Raw genomic sequence first — 13302 nt, forward strand, 5'->3', positions numbered from 1 at the left:
GCTGGAAGAGAGAATAGGAAAAAGGTACTAGACTAGGCTAAACTGAACTATTGACATTACAGAGAATTAAAGAGAATTTGAATGACTAACCCAATTGTGTCGATGTCAACATATTGATCAAGTGAGGTTGTATTTCTGTATGTCATTCTGCACGACAAACCCCTTGTGGATGGTAGAAAAAGTTTATCTTTTTTTGGTTGTTGTTTATTTTTTCCTGACACAGTCTCCCCCTGTTGCCCAGGCTAGCGTGCTGTGACATCAGCCTACCTCACAGCAACCTCAAACTCCTGGATTCAACCTATCCTCGTGCCTCAGCCTCCTGAATAGCTGAAACTACAAGCACTTGCCACAATGCCTGGCTAATTTTTTTCTATTTTTAGTACAGATGGGGTCTGGCTCTTGCTCACTCTGGTCTTGAACTTCTGATCTCGAGGAATCCTCCCACCTTGGGCTCCCAGAGTGCTAGGATTATGGATGTAAGCCACCACACTGGGACTAAAAGAGGTTTGTCTTGAATGAAGCTGCCCATCCTGCTGCAGTGGGCTGCATTCTGATTTTATAACGACTTTTTTTTTTTTTTTTTTGCTTATCTGCGGTGTCAGATATCACAAAAAGTGTTTACAGACTGTTTTTTTTTTTTTTTTTTTTTTTTTTTTGTTAATCAGCTTTCCTTAGTGTTTGTGTATTTGCTGTGTGGCCCAAGACAACTCTTATTCTTCCAATGTGCAGCGGAAAAGAAAAAAAGGTTGGGGGTGGTGCCCCGGCCCCATATACCGAGGGTGGTGGGTTCAAATCCAGCCCCAGCCAAATTGCAACCAAAAAATAGCCGGGCCTTGTGGCGGGCGCCTGTAGTCCCAGCTGCTGGGCAGGCTGAGGTAAGAGAATCGCCTAAGCCCAAGAGCTGGAGGTTGCTGTGAGTCCCATGACGTCATGGCACTCTACTGAGGGCGACAAAGTGAGACTCTGTCTCTAAAAAAGAAAAGAAAAGAAAAAAATGTTGGACACCCCTGGACTATTCTCACTCCTCCTGTCAGCCTACAAAGGTGCCAATCCTGGAAGAGGAAATGAAGAAGAGACCAAAGTCCCTGCAACCTGCTTCATGGAATGTGGAACTTCAACTTCATGCCAGATGAAATGCCTAAGGGGTTTTCTTTTGTGAGAGGTAAGCTGGCACACTCAGAAGGTGGTGGACGAGTAGCTAGGCAGGTGGCGTTCTTCCAGGTCCCTGATGGTATGGGTCTGAGCCTGAGTTTGAAGACTCCAAGCAGCCACATCCATCAACACGTGTACATTATTTTCTCTTTTTTACTTTCTGTTCATCATCAGTTAAAGAAAGGGTCTGTTTCCTTTTCTCACCGCCCATGACAGAAGGGGAGGAGCAACATGTGTTCAAGGGCGGATGACAACTCCTGTATGAGTTGGGGTCCTCCGGAGTAATGGAACCAATAGGATGTTTTGCATTTAGCTTGATATAGAGCTTGGGCCACATGCAGGTAAAAATCGCCAAAAGATTTTAAATTAGCTTTTCAACATTTTATTTATTTATTTATTATTTTTGACATAGCAAATCATGTCCTGGGATTTTATTTCACACAAAACACAGACACTGTGGATGAAATGAACAGAGTTCATAGCTGAACCATTGTTTATGTTGAAAACCAGCTGGCGACAACCAAAATAACCGTGGATAGGTAGCTGTTTGAATAAATTATGTTACGTCTAAATATAGAATTTTCTTTAATGTCCATTTTATCATTTTAATTTTTTCTTCTTTCTTTTTTTTAATTGTTAAATCATATCTGTGTACATTAGTGCAATCGCCTGTACCCATTCTAAGATGCACCATAGATGTGGCCCCACCCATTACCCTCCCTCCACCAAAACCTCCCCCCTCCCTTCTCCTTTCTTGGCCCTTTCCCCATAGTCTTGTACTATAGTTGGGTTATAGTCTTCATGTGAAAGCTATAATTTAGCTTCATAGTAGGGCTGAGTACATTGGATACTTTTTCTTCCATTCCTCAGATACTTTGCTAAGAAGAATCTGTTCCAGCTCCATCCATGTAAACATGAAAGAGGTAAAGTCTCCATCTTTCTTTAAGGCTGCATAGTATTCCATGGTATACATGTACCACAATTTGCTAGTCCATTCGTGGGTCGATGGGCACTTGGGCTTCTTCCATGACCTAGCAATTATGAATTGGGCTGCAATAAACATTCTGGTACAGATGTCTTTGTTATATTATGACTTTTGGTCTTCTGGGTATAAATCTAGTAAAGGAATTACAGGATCGAAGGGCAGGTCTATTTTTAGGTCTCTAAGTATTCTCCAAACATCCTTCCAGAAGGAAAGTATTAGTGTGCATTCCCACCAGCAGTGTAGAAGTGTGCCCTTTCCTCCACATCCACGCCAACATTTCTGGTTTTGGGATTTTGTTATGTGGGCTACTCTTACTGGGGTTAGGTGATATCTCAGAGTAGTTTTGATTTGCATTTCTCTGATGATTAAAGATGATGAGCTTTTTTTCATGTGTTGTAGATTTTGCATCTGTCTTCTTTAGAGAAGTTTCTCTTTAAGTCCCTTGCCCACCCTGAAATGGGGTCACTTGTTCTTTTCTTGCTAATAAATAAATTTGAGTTCTCTATGGATTCTGGTTATTAGACCTTTATCGGAGGTATAACCTACAAATATTTTCTCCCATTCTGAGGGCTGTCTGCTTCCTTTACTCACTATGTTCTTGGCTGTGCAGAAGCTTTTTAGTTTGATCAGGTCCCAGTAGTATATTTTTGATACTGCTTCAATTGCCTGGGAGTCCTCCTCATAAAATATTCACCCAAGCCAATTCCTTCAAGAGTTTTCCCTGCACTTTCTTCAAGTATTTTTATAGTTTCATGTCTTAAGTTTAAATCTTTTATCCAGTGAGAGTCTATCTTAGTTAATGGTGAAAGGTATGGGTCGAGTTTCAATCTTCTACAGGTTGCCAGCCAGTTCACCCAGCACCATTTGTTAAATAGGGAATCTTTTCCCCACTGAATGTTTTTCATTGGCTTGTCAAAGATCAGATAATGGTAAGTAGCTGGATCCGTCTCTTGGTTCTCTATTCTGTTCCAGACATCTACTTCTCTGCTTTTGTGCCAGTACCATGCTGTTTTGATCACTATGGATTTATAGTTCAGTCTCAGGTCTGGTAGCGTGATTCCTCCGGCTTTGTTTTTATTGCTCAGTAATGTTTTGGCTATTCGAGGTTTTTTCTGATTCCATATAAAACAAAGTATTATTTTTTCAAGATCTTTAAAATATGACAATGGAGCTTTAATAGGAATTCCATAGAAATTAAAATTATATATTGCTTTAGGCAGTATGGACATTTTAACAATGTTGATTCTTCCCAGCCATGAGCATGGTATGTTTTTCCATCTGTTAACATCTTCAGCTATTTCTTTTCTTAAAGTTTCATAGTTTTCTTTGTAGAGATCTTTCACATCCTTTGTTAGGTATACGCCCAAATATTTCATCTTCTCTGGTACTACTGTGAAAGGCATAGAGTCCTTGACTGTTCGGCTTGGTTATTGTTGGTATATATAAAGGCTACAGATTTATGGGTGTTGATTTTGTAGCCTGAGACATTGCTGTATTCCTTGATCACTTCTAAAAGTTTTGTAGTAGAATCCCTAGTGTTTTCCAGATATACGATCATATCATCTGTGAAGAGCGAAAGTTTGATCTCTTCTGAACCTATGTGGATACCCTTGATCGCCTTTTCTTCCCTAATTGCAATGGCTAAAACTTCCATTACAATGTTAAAGAGCAATGGAGACAATGGGCAACCTTGCCTGGTTCCTGATCTAAGTGGAAATGATTTCAATTTCCACTCTTTTCAATACGATATTGGCTGTGGGTTTGCTGTAGATGGCCTCTATTAGTTTAAGAAATGTCCCATCTATACCAATTTTCATAAGTGCTCTGATCATGAAAGGATGCTGGATTTTATCAATTTCATTTAATTCTGCTCTGATTTTGGTTATTTCTTTTCTTCTGCTGCCTTTGGGGTTGAAGTGTTCTTCTTTCTCCAGTTGCTTGAGATGTTCCATTAAGTTATTGACTTCCTCTCTTTCCGTTTTCTAGAGGAAGGCTTGCAGTGCTATAAATTTCCCTCTTAGGACTGCCTTTGCAGTATCCCAGAGGTTCTGGTAATTCGTGTGTTGATTGTTGTTTTGTTCCAAAAATATGGTGATTTCCTTCTTAATCTCATCTATAACCCATGTATCCTTCAGCATAAGGTTGTTTAGCTTCCATGTTTTTGTATGGGTATGCAGGTTCCTGTTGTTATTGAGTTCAACTTTTATTCCATGATGGTTTGAGAAGATGCAAGGAATAATTTCTATTTTTTAAAATTTGCTGAGGTTAGATTTGTGGCCTAGGATGTGGTCAATTTTGGAGTATGTTCCATGGGCTGATGAGAAGAATGTGTATTCAGTTTTTTTGGGATGAAATGTTCTGTAGATGTCTGTTAAGTTCAGATGTTGAATGGATGAGTTTAAATCTAAAATTTCTTTGCTTAGCTTCTTTTTGGAGGATCTATCCAGGACTGCTAAAGGGATGTTAAAATCTCCAACTACCATGGAAGTGGAGGAAATCAAGTTGCTCATGTCTGTTAGAGTTTCTCTTATAAATTGAGGTGCATTGTGGTTGGGTGCATAAATATTAATAATTGAGATCTCATCATATTGAGTATTACCTTTAACAAATATGAAGTGTCCATCCTTATCCTTAATTATTTTGGTTGGTTTAAAGCCTATTGTGTCTGCGAACAGGATTGCAATGCCTGCTTTTTTCTGCTTTCCATTTGCCTGGAATATAGATGACCATCCCTTCACCTTGAGTCTATATCTGTCTTTTAATGTAAGATGTGATTCTTGGATGCAGCAGAGATCTGGCTTGAGTTTTTGTATCCAGTCCGCCAACCTATGCCTCTTTAGAGGACAATTTAAACCATTCACATTAATTGAGAATATTGATAAGCCTTTCGAGAGACCGGTGGACATTTTTAATCCTTTTGCGACTGTGGAAGTTGGAATTTGATCAAAAGTTTTTTTGTGGTGGAGAATTATGCTGGTCTTTATAGAGGATAGGTCTAAGAATGTCCTGGAGAGCTGGTTTAGTTGTGGCAAATTTCTTCAACATGTGAATGTCGTTGAAGTATTTAATTTCTCCGTCATAAATGAAGCTCAGTTTAGCTGGGTACAGGATCCTGGGTTGAAAGTTATTTTGTTTTAGGAGATTAAAAGTTGATGACCATCCTCTTCCACCTTGAAAGATTTCAGCAGAGAGATCTGCAGTTATTCTGATATTCTTCCCCTTATAGGTAATGGTTTTCTTTCGTCTGGCAGCTTTCAGAATTTTCACCTTCATATGAACTTTAGTGAAATTGATTATGATGTGTCTGGGGGATGTCTTATTTGGGTTGAGTCGTGCTGGAGTTCTGAAACTGTCTGCTATCTGAATTTCGGAATCTCTTGGCATGTCTGGAAAGTTCTCCTTCATAATCTCATGGAGAAGAGACTCTGTGCCTTGTGAAGCCACTTCGTCACTTTTGGGGATCCCTATAAGAAGAATATTGCTCTCCATTTCTCTTCTTCTTTGAGGGTTTGGGAGCATTCGAAAGCTTTGTCTTCAATGTCAGAAATCCTTTCTTCTGCTTGCTCCATTCTGTTACTGAGGGATTCTACTGTGTTTCTCAGGTCTTTGAGGGATGCAACTTTTTGTCTCAATGTGTCAAAATCTTTGGTCATTTGGTCTTTGAATCCATTGAATTCTTGAGATAACTTTTGGAATTCTAATTCGATCTTATTTGCTATCCAGATCCTGAATTCAATTTCTGACATCTCAGCTATTTGTTTGTGTATGGGGTCTTGTGCTGTTTCTGCTCCATTGGTAGAATGGGGAGTTGATCTACTCTGATTATTCATATTGCCAGAGTTTTTCTGTTGATTTTGCCTCATGATTGTTTTTCACCATTGCCTCCGGCTGTCCTCCGAGTTGGGGAGGTGTCTCTCCAAGATTAGACCCCAGCGGGATCACTCTATTGTTGCTGGATCTTTGTAGGGAGTGACCCTGTGTAGTTCCTCTGGGGCTGCTCTAGCTAGGGAGTTCTGGTTGTGGAAGCAGCTCCGGTTTGTGACACACCTAAATCCAGCAACAGGGCTGGGGGTGGTGCGCCCGGTTCTGGGAGTGTCAGGCACCCAGTGACTTTGGCACAGAGAGCCCAAGGCTCCAGCAGTCTCTGGCCAGGAGAAGAGCTCTGCGCAGAGGCAGGAAGGGCTCCAAAGGGCATGCAGCTACCAGAGTCCCTGTCCAGATGAACAGGCTAGTGTGGAAGCTGGGAGGACACAGGAGGGAGGACGCAGGGTTGTGTGGCTCCCACAGTTCCTGGTCAGGGAATACAGAGGCCCGGTGGATGCGGGTCACCGTTCGGGGGTCGCTGCACAGCTCTTATGGAGATCCGGGCAGCGCCAAGCCCAGGAGTTTGAGGTTGCTATGAGCTGTGATGACACGGCACTCTACCCAGGGCAACAGCCCAAGGATCCAGTGTGCCAAAACCATCTCACTCTGCCCTTAAGGATTAAGGCTGTAAGGCAGCTCAGTCCCCGCCTTTGGCTGCTCAGTCAGTAGGTTACTTTGACCCACCCAATCCTTGCTCTGAGACCCTGAGGGCAGAGCTTGCTGGGGCTGTTCTTTCACAATGGCTTCCTGCACCCAGCTCAGTGGCTCAGTCTGGGGCCCCAGACAATTCCGAAAGTTCTCCGCACTCCTGCTCAAGCTCTCCCCAAGGCAGTTCAACTGAGTGCCAAGTCCAAGAACACGGAAACAGTTCACAGGCAAGGCCTTTCCAGTTTGCAGTCTCACTGCTGCTTGTACTTACGGTTGCCGGCGTGATTAGGTCGATCGAACACACGCAACCACTTGCCAGTTTTCCACTGTTTTTGTCGTTCTCTTGGGGTCCAGAAGTACCTTGCTGGCTCCCTGTATCCTCAAAGGGATGATTATACGCAGATCCCACTGGCCAGAGATGCCTGGAGTCTTGTCTCCCCAGACTCGCTGTTCCCAGTTGCAGGGAAGCTGTTACTCGGCCACCATCTTTAATCTCTCCCCTCACTTTTCAACATTTTAAATCCATCACACAGATGATTTTTTTCTTATGATAAATAAGATTGAGCATGTTTTCATACTTTTAAGGGCCATTTAAATTTCATCTTCAAAAAAAAAAAACCCAGAAAGTTAAAAATATTTCATCTTCCTTGAACTGCTGGTTCATATGCCTTGGTCATTGCTATCTCTGTAACTGACATCGTATTCAGTGTTTTCATATACATTATCTTAATTTGATCATAACTACAAGTCTAAAAGATAGACATTATTATCCCAACTTGACATTTCTTGAGTTAAAGTCAAATTGTGAGGGAAAAGGCCAGAACTCAAACACAAGTCTCCAGACATTTCACTCAAAATAATTCTAAATATAAAAAAATATAAATGACAGTAGCCAGGCACAGTGGCTTGTACCTGTAATCCAAGCACTCTGGGAGGCCAAAGCAGGTGGATTGCTTGAGCTCAGGAGTTTCAGACCCATTTAGGTACTAGTCCACCATCTTCTGACTGTCGCCAGCTTTCCTCTCACAAAAGAGAACCTTTCAGGTACTTCCTCTGCCACGAAGTCAAAGTTCCACATTCCCTGAAGCAGGTTGCAGGGCCTTTGGTCTATTCTTTATTTCCCCTTCCAGGATCAACACCTGGAACTCTTCTACTCTAAAAGTAGAAAGAAATAAAACAAAATATAAATTACTGTATTAGTAGTACTACTGCAGTACTTTCCAAAGACAGATATCTGTATATTTATTCATCCCACATACTTTTCATAAAAAGTAGCTGATATGCTTCCCACAAAAGGTGAGCTCTAGTTTCCTTCCCTTAAATCTGTGTGGGGACTTGTAATTACTCCAAGCAATGGATCATAGTAGAAATGATACTATGTGACTCTCAAAGTTAGGACATAGAAAGGATATGAGCCCTTGTTTCATACCATGCACAAAAATTAACTCAAAATGGGTCAAAGGTCTAAATACGGGAGTTAAAACTATAAAACTCCTAGAAGAAACATAAAAATATGTCTTTTTAAGTTAGGCAATGATTTCTTAGATGAGACATCAAAAGCATAAGCAATAAACGATAGGTAAATTAGACTCCATTAAAATTCAAGACTTTTGTGTTACAAACAAAACCATCAAGAAGCCAACAATCCCATATATCAATGGGCTAGAGACATGAATAGAACTTTCTCTAAAGACGACAGACGAATGGCTAACAAACACATGAAAAAATGTTCATCATCTCTATATATTAGAGAAATGCAAATCAAAACAATCCGGAGATATCATCTAACCCCAATGAGAATGGCCCACATCACAAAATCTCAAAACTGCAGGTGCTGGCATGGATGTGGAGAGAAGGGAACACTTTTACACTGCTGGTGGGACTGCAAACTAGTACAACTTTTCTGGAACGAAGTGCGGAGAAACCTCAAAGCACTCAAGGTAGACCTCCCATTTGATCCTGCAATCCCATTACTGGGCATCTACCCAGAAGGAAAAAAATCCTTTTATCATAAGGACACTTGTACTAGACTGTTTATTGCAGCTCAATTTACAATCACCAAAATGTGGAAACAGCCTAAATGCCCACCAACCCAGGAATGGATTAACAAGCTGTGGTATATGTATACCATGGAATACTATTCAGCTATTAAAAAAAATGGAGACTTTACATCCTTCGTATTAACCTGGATGGAAGTGGAAGACATTATTCTTAATAAAGCATCACAAGAATGGAGAAGCATGAATCCTATGTACTCAATTTTGATATGAGGACAATTAATGACAATTAAAGTTATGGGGGGGAGGAAAAGCAGAAAGAGGGAAGGAGGGAGGGGGGTGGGGCCTTGGTGTGCGTCACACTTTATGGGGGCAAGACATGATTGCAAGAGGGACTTTACCTAACAATTGCAATCAGTGTAACCTGGCTTATGGTACCCTCAATGAATCCCCAACAATAATAAAAAAAAAAAAAAAAAGAAGAAAGTAAAATGACAACACACAGAATGTGAGAAAATTTTTGCAAATTATGTCTCTGATAAGGGAATACATAAAGAATTCTCACATATCAAAAATAAAAAGACGATCTTGTTCGGGGGAGGCGGAGCAAGATGGCAGCCGAGTAACAGCTTCCTTGCATCTGGGCACCGTGAGTCTGGGGAGATAGGACTCCAGGCATCTCTGGCTGGTGGGAACTGCCTAGCATCACTCCTATGAGGATACAGGGAGTCAGCAAGAGACTTCTGGACCCCAAGAGGAGGACTAAAACAGTGGAAAACCGGCAAGTGGTCGCGTGTGTTCAATCCGTCTAAACCCGCCCACAACTTCCACAGGCACAAGAACTTAAAGAGCAAGAGGAAGTGAAAGGAAAATTAGGGCAAGGAAACAGATAAAAGAAATCACTCATGAGGAAGAATCAGCAGAAAACTCCAGGCAACATGAAGAACCAGTCCAGAACAACCCCACCAAGGGACCATGAGGTAGCTACTGCAGAGGATTCCACCTATACAGAAATGTTAGGAATGACAGAAAGGGAATTTAGAATACACATGTTGAAAACAATTAAAGAAATGATGGAAACAATGAAGGAAACTGCTAACAAAGTGGAAAATAACCAAAAGGAAATCCAAAAACAGAATCAAATCAGAGATGAACGACATGAAGAATATAAAAAGGACATAGCAGAGCTGAAGGAAATGAAACAGTCAATCAGGGAACTTAAAGATGCAATGGAAAGTATCAGCAACAGGTTAGACCATGCAGAAGAAACAATTTCAGAGGTAGAAGACAAAGTTTTTGAGATAACTCAGATAGTAAAAGAGGCAGAAAAGAAGAGAGAGAAAGCAGAACGTTCACTGTCAGAATTATGGGACTTTATGAAGCGTTCCAACATACGAGTTATAGGAATTCCAGAAGGGGAAGAAGAATGCCCCAGAGGAATGGAAGCCATACTAGAGAATATTATAAAAGAAAATTTCCCAAACATCACCAAAGATTCTGACACACTGCTTTCAGAGGGATATCGGACCCCAGGTCGCCTCAACTCTAACCGAGCTTCTCCAAGACACATTGTGATGAACCTGTCCAAAGTCAAGACAAAAGAAAAGATTCTGCAAGCTGCCAGGAGTAAGTGAAAGTTGACCTACAGGGGCAAATCCATCAGAGTGACCGCAGACTTCTCTAATGAAACTTTCCAAGCAAGAAGACAATGGTCATCTACCTTTAACCTACTTAAACAGAACAATTTTCAGCCCAGAATTCTGTACCCTGCTAAGCTAAGCTTCAAAATTGACGGAGAAATCAAATCATTTACAGATATACAAACATTGGGAGGAAATTCGCCACAACAAGACCGGCTCTACAGGAAATACTTCAACCTGTTCTGCACACTGACCACCACAATGGATCAGCAGCAAAGTAAGAACTCAGAAATCAAAGGACAGAACCTAACCTCCACACTGATGCAAAAGATAAAACTAAGCAATGGACTCTCACCAAATAAGATGAATAGAATACTACCACACTTATCAATTATCTCCATAAATGTTAATGGCTTGAATTCCCCACTGAAGAGACATAGATTGGCTGACTGGATTAAAAAACACAAGTCATCCATTTGCTGTCTGCAAGAAACACACCTGGCTTCAAAAGACAAATTAAAGCTCCGAGTCAAAGGTTGGAAGACAATTTTTCAGGCAAATGGAATTCAGAAGAAAAGAGGAGTTGCAATCTGATTTTCAGATACATGTGGATTTAAAGCAACTAAAGTCAAAAAAGACAAAGATGGTCACTTTATATTGGTCAAGGGAAAACTACAACAAGAAGATATTTCAATTCTAAATATTTATGCACCCAATTTAAATGCTCCCAGATTCTTGAAGCAGACCTTACTCAGTCTGAGCAATATGATATCTGATAATACCATCATAACAGGGGACTTTAACACACCTCTTACAGAGCTGGACAGATCCTCTAAACAGAAATTAAACAAAGATATAAGAGATTTAAATGAGACCCTAGAACAACTGTGCTTGATAGACACATATAGAACACTCCACCCCAAAGATAAAGAATATACATTCTTCTCATCACCCCATGGAACATTCTCCAAAATTGATCATATCCTGGGACACAAAACAAATAACAGAATCAAAAGAATTGAAATTTTACCTTGTATCTTTTCAGACCATAAGGCACTAAAGGTGGAACTCAACTCTAACAAAAATGCTCGACCCCACCCAAAGGCATGGAAATTAAACAATCTTCCGTTGAATAACAGATGGGTGCAGGAAGAAATAAAACAGGAAATCATTAACTTCCTTGAGCATAACAACAATGAAGACACAAGCTACCAAAACCTGTGGGATACTGCAAAAGCAGTTTTGAGAGGAAAATTCATCGCTTTAGATGCCTACATTCGAAAAACAGAAAGAGAGCGCATCAACAATCTCACAAGAGATCTTATGGAATTGGAAAAAGAAGAACAATCTAAGCCTAAACTCAGTAGAAGAAAAGAAATCTCCAAAATCAAATCAGAGATCAATGAAATTGAAAACAAAAGAATCATTCAGAAAATTAATGAAACAAGGAGTTGGTTTTTTGAAAAAATAAATAAAATAGATAAACCATTGGCCAAACTAACAAGGAATAGAAAAGTAAAATCTCTAGTAACCTCAATCAGAAACGATAAAGGGGAAATAACATCTGATCCCACAGAGATACAAGAGATCATCTCTGAATACTACCGGAAACTCTATGCCCAGAAATTTGACAATGTGAAGGAAATGGATCAATATTTGGAATCACACCCTCTCCCTAGACTTAGCCAGGAAGAAATAGACCTCCTGAACAGACCAATTTCAAGCACCGAGATGAAAGAAACAATAAAAAAGCTTCCAACTAAAAAATGCCCTGGTCCAGATGGCTTCACTCCAGAATTCTATCAAACCTTCAAGAAAGAGCTTATTCCTGTACTGCAGAAATTATTCCAAAAAACTGAGGAAGAAGGAATCTTCCCCAACACATTCTATGAAGCAAACATCACCCTGATACCAAAGCCAGGAAAAGACCCAAACAAAAAGGAGAATTTCAGACCAATCTCACTCATGAATATAGATGGAAAAATTCTCAACAAAATCCTAGCCAATAGATTACAGCTTATCCTCAAAAAAGTCATTCATCATGATCAAGTAGGCTTCATCCCAGGGATGCAAGGCTGGTTTAACATACGCAAGTCCATAAACGTTATCCACCATATTAACAGAGGCAAAAATAAAGATCACATGATCCTCTCAATAGATGCAGAAAAAGCATTTGATAAAATCCAGCATCCTTTTCTAATTAGAACACTGAAGAGTATAGGCGTAGGTGGCACATTTGTAAAACTGATTGAAGCTATCTATGACAAACCCACAGCCAATATTTTACTGAATGGAGTAAAACTCAAAGCTTTTCCTCTTAGAACTGGAACCAGACAAGGTTGTCCTCTGTCACCTTTACTATTCAACATAGTGCTGGAAGTTCTAGCCAATACAATTAGGCAAGACAAGGAAATAAAGGGAATCCAAATGGGAGCAGAGGAGGTCAAACTCTCCCTCTTTGCTGACAACATGATCTTATACTTAGAGAACCCCAAAGACTCAACCACAAGACTCCTAGAAGTCATCAAAAAATACAGTAATGTTTCAGGATATAAAATCAATGTCTACAAGTCAGTAGCCTTTGTATACACCAATAACAGTCAAGATGAGAAGCTAATTAAGGACACAACTCCCTTCACCATAGTTTCAAAGAAAATGAAATACCTAGGAATATACCTAACGAAGGAGGTGAAGGACCTCTATAAAGAAAACTATGAACTCCTCAGAAAGGAAATAGCAGAGGATGTTAACAAATGGAAGAACATACCATGCTCATGGATGGGAAGAATCAACATTGTTAAAATGTCTATACTTCCCAAAGCTATCTACCTATTCAATGCCATTCCTATCAAAGTACCTACATCGTACTTTCAAGATTTGGAAAAAATGATTCTGCGTTTTGTATGGAACCGGAAAAAACCTCGTATAGCTAAGGCAGTTCTTAGTAACAAAAATAAAGCTGGGGGCATCAGCATACCAGATTTTAGTCTGTACTACAAAGCCATAGTGGTCAAGA

The 13302-nt window shown here is 40.2% G+C and overlaps 1 protein-coding gene across 2 annotated transcripts in view; it reads left to right on the top strand.

The window, feature by feature from the left end:
• Window positions 1-13302, top strand: part of PTH (parathyroid hormone) — a 62951-nt gene that overhangs the window by 32402 nt on the left and 17247 nt on the right. The window contains exon 1 of one of the 2 annotated variants that reach the window (XM_053562599.1): window positions 6772-6876. The exons of the other annotated variant lie outside the window; for it this stretch is intronic. The gene's annotated coding sequence lies outside the window, so the exon portion shown is untranslated. Of the gene's footprint in view, window positions 1-6771; window positions 6877-13302 lie in introns of those variants that run through there. 2 annotated transcript variants of the gene reach the window in all.

This window comes from Nycticebus coucang, chromosome 14 (genome assembly GCF_027406575.1).
Source record: "Nycticebus coucang isolate mNycCou1 chromosome 14, mNycCou1.pri, whole genome shotgun sequence".
In the NCBI taxonomy this organism is placed as follows: domain Eukaryota; kingdom Metazoa; phylum Chordata; class Mammalia; order Primates; family Lorisidae; genus Nycticebus; species Nycticebus coucang.